Raw genomic sequence first — 7,183 nt, forward strand, 5'->3', positions numbered from 1 at the left:
TTCTAGTATATTGTGCCTTTGAGGAAGAGCACTTACAACGTCTGAAGCAGGTGTTTGAAAAATCAAAGTGTGATTTTCTCAAGGAGGAAATTCGCTACGTAGCACATGTGATTTCAAATGACGGGCTACATATAGATAAATCCAAAGTGGATGCCATTAGGAGGTGGCCTTCTCCCAGAAACTAGAAGAGTTACAAATTTTCTTGGGATTTGCAGGGTTTTAATGAAGGTTTGTTAAAACCTATGCTCATATTTTTGTTCGAATGATGAACCAACTGAAAGCTAAGGAGAAAACCTTTCAGTGGGGCGAAGCTCAACAGCAAAGTTTTGATGCTCTCAAGGATGCATTAGCTACAACTTCTATTTTAGCTATTGTGGATCCTTTGAAACCGTTTGTATCACAAACGCATGCTAGTAACCATGCTATTGGAGCATTCCTACTGTAGGAGGGAAGTCCAATTGCATTTGAAAGCAAGAAGCTTAATTTGACACAACAGAATAATTATACTTACGAAAGAGAACTCTATGCAATAGTGCCGTGGAAACATTATTTATATGGAGCTCAGTTTGGGATTTTGTTTGACCATGAAAGGATAAAATGGTTTACATAGCAAATAGATTTTGATGGCCTCTTCCCAACTCAATTGTGGCCTTACGCAAGACGTTGACATGAGCGAGAGAATTCATGGTGAGATTGCTAGTCATGCACTGTTGGGTAAAGATATTGTGCTTGGTGGTGCTTTGGTCGATATGTATGCCAATTGAGGTGTCCTAAAAAAAGTGCAAAAAGTTCTTGTTGCACATCCTCTATGGAATGTCATCGCTTGGAATACGTTGATTGCAGGATATGCTGGTTATGGCAAGGAAGCTCTGGGCTGTTTTAATCTGGTGCGAAGGGAATTTCTTTCTCTAGATGCGTTCACACCTATGCTTGCACCTTAATGGCCTATGACCTTACATGAAAGATGAAGTGCCTTGCGATGCTTCGATCAATATGTATGCCTAGTGTGGTGTCCTTACGAAAGCACCAAAACTTCTTGATGACCTTTTTGTCCGAACTGTCATCTGTTCAACCACATTGATTGGAAGGCATGCCCAACATGGCTGTGGCAAAGGAAGCTTTATGCTCTTTTCACTGGCTGTAATGCAAACTTTTTTGTCCGAACTATCGTCTGTTCAGCCAAATTGATTGGAAGGCATGCCTAACATGGCTGTGGCAAGGAAGCTTTATGCTCTTTTCACTGGATGTAATGCGTGTTGGGGTATAAAGCCCAATGTGGTTGCCCAGGTAAGTGGGCGGGCCACTAGGTATGTACACATATTATTTTGTTAAAACCTAATAAGAACTCACTATGCTCTACACATTACAGTAGAGCGAGTTCACCATATCGTCGTGCTCTTCTTCTCGCGCTCTCTCTCGTGTCGCACTTCCGCTTGTACTCCTTCAACTGGTATCAGAGCTCGGATCGAGGCTCGGGGCAGCATTTGCAGGTAGCCAGAGTCACTTGCTCAGATTGGAGTGAGATTCGACAAGCGAAGACACGGCCCCAAATCCTGTGGGAAATGCCCGAAGGACTTGGTGTTCTCAGAATTTCATTCTGAGGTCATCTCGGCCACCGTTCGGCTTCGACAAAGTTCTGCGCAGGCCATTTTTGACTACGTGGTCTCGGCGGGTGCAGATCCGACTCTGCAAATTTGGGGTTTTCGGCCTACGACTGCAAGTGTTGAGGATATCTGCACTTCCAGAGTGCTGATTTGCGGCTATCTACACAACGAAGGATGGCTTACAATTCTTGGAGGCGTGTCACATACGACACGGGCGCACCTACACACAGACTGTAGGCGACATCCACCAATTCATCAGGTAGCTTGTGTTTGCTGCTTTATATTCCAGATTTCATCCTGACATTGCAGGTACTTCCACATGGGATGTATTGTCAGAGATGATGTATGTCTGTTGAGGGTTTGCTGGCTGTGAGTCACGCAGCAAACAACCGCCGCAGCGGTTACAACATACAGTGGGAAATTTGTGGATGTATGACTTTGTGGGAAGTCTATGTACTGTCAAATTTACTGCAGCCTTTGTTGAGGGTCGAGTGAGGTTTTATTGAGTTGGGGGATTCTCGAATGTTGAGATCCTTTCGGTGATACAGGTCTTGGAGCGATCCCTCGAGCACCCTTAGATAGGCAGCTAGGATGTATTGACTGTGAGTTAGACAGTTGGGATTGCATCTTTGCTTTACTGCCGTTGAGGCATTGTCGTAGTCTATGCTTACAGGACAGTGACAGGACAGTGAGAGACTGTACATGTGCAGGACAAGTTTACCCACAGCTTACAGTGTTAGAGAGACAGTGGTTTTTTGAGCTGTTTTTTGGTCTGTTTTTGAGTACACCAGAGCCATTTTACAAAGGAGACTCTGCCAAAATTTCTGCAGAATCTGAAGCTTTCTTGCTTCATTTGACAAGTTGATATTGGTTCAGAGGACAGTTTACAGGGGAAACTTTGCCGAATTTTTCCCAGGAAAGTAAACTACTGTGAAGCGTAGCTATGGTTGGATCACAGGACACTGCTCTTTACAATATCAAGAAGCTGGATGGAACCAATTTCCCATTGTGGAAGAAGCAGATTTGGCATGTGTTGGTACAAAAGAAGCAAATAAAACCTATAAAGCTCAAGGGGATAAAACCACAAGATATGGATGAAGATGAATGGAGCGAAATGGATGAATTGGCACTTTCTACCATTATGCTGACTTTGGCAGAAAGCGTTTACTTCAATGTAGCAGACGAGATGTCGGCTTATCAAGCATGGACAAAGCTGAGTGATCTTTATGAGAAGCAGAGTGCAGCTTCATAGGTCTACTGGCTTAAGAAGCTTGTTGACTTGAAGATGAAAGAAGGGACCCCTATGTCCAATCATCTGAATGAATTCAACACCATCTACAGTCAGTTGTCAGCTCAAGGTGTCAAGTTTGATGAACCTGTTAGAGCTATGTTCCTGTTGATCACATTGCCGAAAAGTTGGGACACTTTTCGCACAGCTTTGAGTAATTCTGCACCTCCAGATGGTTTGACCATAGCAGGTGTAGAAGGCAGTCTGCTTACTGAAGAAACCAACAGAAAGACAATGGACAAAGGCAAAGGAACAGCCTTAGTTGTCAGAGGAAGGACCAAAGAAAAGTACAAAGGTGGAAAGAGGGATCAGTCTCGTAGCAAGTCCCGCAGTGCTAAAGGCAAGAGTGACATAGAATGCTACCATTGTGGCAAGAAGGGTCACATGAAAAGAGACTGCAGAGAATGGAAAGCAGAAAAAGGCAAAGAGAAAGCTAAAGACCATGGTGAGAAGAACAAGTCCTCAGTGAAGATTCAAGAAATAAATGTGACAAACACTGTTGCAGAGGACGACAGTCTAGTGTCAGGAGACATCTACTTCTTGAAGAATACCATGGACTCAGCTCTTCTTACAGCATCTGATGGAAATGCACTGAGTGACTGGATTATAGACTCAGGGGCATCACTTCATGTGTCTCCAAACAAGGAGTGGTTTACCTCTTATGTGACCACTAAAGATCATGTTCGGCTAGGCAATGGGCAGACATGTGAGATCTTAGGTGTTGGAGATGTTCAATTCAAGTTTCAGAATGGCTCTTCTTTCACACTGAAGAATGTGAGACATGTTCCCGCAATTACAAAGAGCTTGATCAGCACAGGTTTACTTGATGATGCTGGCTACGTCACCACTTTTGGACACAACATGTGGAAGATATCCAAGGGTTCTATGACAGTAGCACATGGAGTAAAGTCTGGAGGACTTTACATGATTTATGTATCAAATGTCTCTAAAAATGTAATCAATGTAACTGAGCAGCTGAACGTTTCTTTGTGGCATAGCCGGTTAGGACATATGTCCAAGAAGGGAATGGAAATCTTGTCTCGTTCTGGTTATTTGCCTGGCTTGTCATTTAATGATTTTGAATTCTGTGAACATTATCTGTATGGTAAGCAAACACAGCAGCCACATAAGCATAGAAGCAGTAGAAGAGATACACAGTTGGCACTTGTTCATAGTGATTTGTGTGGACCTATGCCTAACCTATCTCTAGGGGGAGCTTCTTACTTTATGACATTTATAGATGATTACTCGAGGAAAGTATGGGTTTACTTTCTCAAGCACAAGGATGAAGCGTTTAGTGTTTTCAAAATGTTTGTGACACTTGTGGAGAATCAGAGTGGCAAGAAGCTTAAATGCTTACGCACTAACAATGGTGGAGAGTATGTTTCAAAGGCCTTTTAGGACGTTTGTGAGTCAAAAGGTATAAAACGTGAACTTACTGCTCCTTACAATCCTCCTCAAAATGGTGTTGCTGAGAGGATGAATAGGACCATACAAGAGAAGGTCAGAAGTATGTTGTCTAATGCACAACTGCCAAATGGGTTTTGGGCTGAAGCTGTATCAACAGCTGTTCATCTTATAAATAGATCTCCTAGCAAGGTTTTGCAGAAGGATTCAGTGGCAGAGATGGTATGGTCAGGCAAAATGCCCTCATACAAGCATCTCAGAGTCTTTGGCTGTGAGGCATATACTCATGTTCCAAAGGAATTTAGGAACAAACTTGAGCCAAAGAGTAGAAAGTGCATCTTTCTAGGCTATGGTAATTCTTGTGAGATGGGGTACAAACTTTGGGATCCCGAATCCAGAAAGGTTATCTACAGCAATGATGTTCACTTTAATGAAGCCAAATATCATTCTAAACCAGAGAGGGTTGAGGAGATTAGAAGAGTTGTCTTCCAAGAAGATGGACCTGCATGTGCAAGACAAAATGTCAGGGCTCAAGAGGAGCAAGGACAGGATAGAGTGGAACCACAGGTTGTGGCTGAGCCTGAGCCACCTATTGTGCGTAGATCTGGACGTATCACGCGACCTCCTGATAGGTTTGTTACATCTATGACCTATGTCATGTTGACTGATTGCAATGAGCCTTCATGTTACAAGGAAGCAGTGCAAATGAAGGACTCCGGGAATTGGCAATTGGCCATGCAGTCAGAGATGATAGCTCTGCATAAAAACCACACATGGAAGCTAGTTAAATTACCACAGGGAAAAAAGGCTCTACCTTGTAAATGGGTTTACAGGTATAAGATCACCGCTCATGATAGTCAGCCAAAGTACAAAGCAAGGCTTATTGCCAACGGCTTTAAGCAAGAACAAGGCATTGACTTTGATGAAGTCTTCTCTCCGGTGGTCAAGATGACTACATTGAGATGCTTTCTTGCATTGATTGCCATATTAGATTTGGTGTTGCACCAAATGGATGTCAAGACAGCGTTCTTGCATGGTGATTTAGATGTGGAAATTTACATGCAGCAGCCATAAGGGTTTGTTGAGAAAGGCAAGGAAGATTTGGTATGCCAGTTGTTAAAGAGTCTTTATGGCTTAAAACAATCACCGAGGGCATGGTACCATAAGTTCCACAAGTTTATGCTTTCTCAAGGCTACAAACATAGTGAGTTTGATCATTGTCTATATACAAAGAAGGCTAAGGATGGCAGTTGGCTGATCCTTATTTTGTATGTGGATGACATGTTGATTGCTGGCAAGCACTTGGAAGAAATTTCAGCTTTGAAGTCAAAAATGGCAAAATCGTTTGACATGAAAGACATGGGTGAGGCAAGTCATATACTTGGTATGCACATTGAGAGAGACAGATCAATGAAGTTGATTTGGTTATCTCAAACAGAGTATATTGACAAGGTTTTGCAACGTTTCAATATGGAGAAGGGAAAGGCATTGAGTGTTCCATTGCCACGATATGTGAAACTTAGCAAACAAGATTGTCCTGTGTCTGAGGAAGAACAGGCTGAAATGGATAAGATTCCATATGCGTCTGCAGTGGGTAGTTTGATGTATGCAATGATTGCGACTCGCCCAGACATTGCATTTGCAGTGGGAGTAGTAAGTCGATACATGTCAAACCCAGGCAAGAAACATTGGGAGGCAGTGAAAGGAATATTGAGATACCTGAAAGCTACAAAGAGTATGCGCATATGCTATGGGAGTCAGAAGCTAAGTGTAAAGGGTTTTACAGACTCAGACTATGCAGGTGACTTAGACAACCGAAGGTCTACGTCAGGGTATGTCTTTACATTGGCTGGTGGAGTAGTATCATGGCGTTCTAGATTACAAGATTGTGTTACTCAGTCTACTACAGAGGCTGAATATGTTGCAGCATCAGAGGCATGCAAAGAATCAATTTGGCTTAATCAACTAGTAACAGATTTGGGAATCAAAGAAGAGATGCCTGTGTTATATTGTGATAGTCAAAGTGCTATACAATTGGCTCGCAATCCAGTTTATCACTCAAAGACAAAGCATGTGGATGTGAAGTATCATGTCATCAGGGAAATGCTCGAGGATAAGCAACTTCAGCTTGTCAAAGTTCACACCACAGAAAATCCTGCTGATCTACTTACAAAAGGACTTCCCTCAGAGAGCTTTGCGCATTTTCGCAAGCAGTTAGGCGTAGGGTAGTGCATCACTTCTCTACATCTCTTGTATATTATCTTGTATAGTAGCTTCTCTCACACTTAAAGTACCACATTGGACTTTAAGTGGGAGGTTGTTGGGGTATAAAGCCCAATGTGGTCGCCCAGGTAAGTGGGCGGGCCGCTAGGTATGTACACATATTCTTTTGTTAAAACCTAATAAGAACTCACTATGCTCTACACATTACAGTAGAGCGAGTTCACCATATCGTCGTGCTCTTCTTCTCGCACTCTCTCTCGCGTCGCACTTCCGCTCGTACTCCTTCAACGCAAAGGCTTTTGTCTAGATATAGTCACCTATGCTTGCACCTCGAAGGCCTGTGGCCAATGGCTATTAGAGAAAAATGTTGTGTTGGCAATGCTTCAATCGACATGTATGCCAAATGTGGTTCCCTTATGAAAGAACCATAACTTTTTGTTGAGCGTTTGTGTCAAAAAGTGTCGGTTCTTGGAACATGATGATTGTAGGATATGTCCAACATGGCCGTGGCAAGAAAGCTTTATGCTGTTCTTCACCGATGCAATCGGATGCGAAGGGAAGGTCCTTACACAAGATGTTGACATGGGTGAGAAAACTCCTAATGAAATTGTTAGCAAGGGGCTATTGGAGAAATATGTTGTTATTGGTGGTGCTTTGCTCG

The sequence above is a fragment of the Adiantum capillus-veneris genome, chromosome 11 (assembly GCF_014529385.1).
Source record: "Adiantum capillus-veneris isolate H3 chromosome 11, ASM1452938v2, whole genome shotgun sequence".
NCBI lineage: Eukaryota > Viridiplantae > Streptophyta > Polypodiopsida > Polypodiales > Pteridaceae > Adiantum > Adiantum capillus-veneris.